This window comes from Dendrobates tinctorius, unplaced genomic scaffold, assembly GCF_039654945.1.
Source record: "Dendrobates tinctorius isolate UK_male_01 unplaced genomic scaffold, ASM3965494v1 ptg000160l, whole genome shotgun sequence".
In the NCBI taxonomy this organism is placed as follows: domain Eukaryota; kingdom Metazoa; phylum Chordata; class Amphibia; order Anura; family Dendrobatidae; genus Dendrobates; species Dendrobates tinctorius.
The window spans coordinates 8,886,433-8,887,317 of record NW_027361827.1 but is presented as its reverse complement, the minus strand read 5'-3'; the positions used below and the strand labels follow the sequence as shown (position 1 = coordinate 8,887,317).

Sequence of the window (885 nt, the reverse complement as noted above, 5' to 3'; positions counted from 1 at the left end):
TTGAAAAGTATAATATTACAGGGTATATACACTAGTTTCCTTAATATTGCGTTGATCCAGGGAGCTAGTCTGATTGCCGTATGTGGAGTCGGGAAGGAATTTTTTTCCCCAATGTGAAGCTTACTGTTTGCCACATGGGTATTTTTTGCCTTACTCTGGATCAACATGTTAGGGCAAGTTAGGGTAGGATATGGGTTGAACTAGATGGACTTAAAGTCTCCCTTCAACCTTAATATCTATGTTACTATGCTTACTTAGTGGCTTAAACCATTTTGTCTTGCCATGCCACACGTCCAATATCCAAAACAAAGTAGGCAGCAAATTTATCCCTCATTTGGGGATGTGCATGGCCGAAGTAGCTCAGTTGGGAGAGCGTTAGACTGAAGATCTAAAGGTCCCTGGTTCGATCCAGGGTTTCGGCAAAATTGTCCAATATCCAATTGCACTGGTTTCATAATCCGAATGTGTTTGCTGTCCACAGCCCCCAATATCCAGGTCACTGGTTCGATCCTGGGTTTCAGCCACATCCTTCTGCTTATAGGTAGATGGTTGACCCAGCTTAGGGGAAGGAATTTTTTTCCCTATGGAGAAAATTGACTTCTACTCTGTGGGTTTTTTTGCCTTCCCCAGGATCAACAATGCAGAACAACTGCACTAAAAATAGGCTGAACTAGATGGACATAAGGTCTTCCTTCAGCCTTCAAAACTATGTTACTATAATGAGGTTTAACACAGATAAGTGTAAGGTTATGCACATGGGAAGGAGAAACAAATGCTATAATTACTTACTAAATGGGAAACTGCTGGGGAAATCAGACATGGAAAAAGACTTAGGCATCTTAGTCAATAAGAAGCTAAATTGGAGTGTCCAGTGTCAGGCAGCTG

At 41.7% G+C, this 885-nt stretch overlaps 1 non-coding gene across 1 annotated transcript; it reads left to right on the top strand.

The window, feature by feature from the left end:
• The first annotated feature begins 349 nt into the window (after positions 1-349).
• TRNAF-GAA (transfer RNA phenylalanine (anticodon GAA)) lies at positions 350-422 on the top strand. Its single transcript has one exon. It is a non-coding gene; the product is annotated as a tRNA-Phe (tRNA).
• Positions 423-885: the final 463 nt, after the last annotated feature.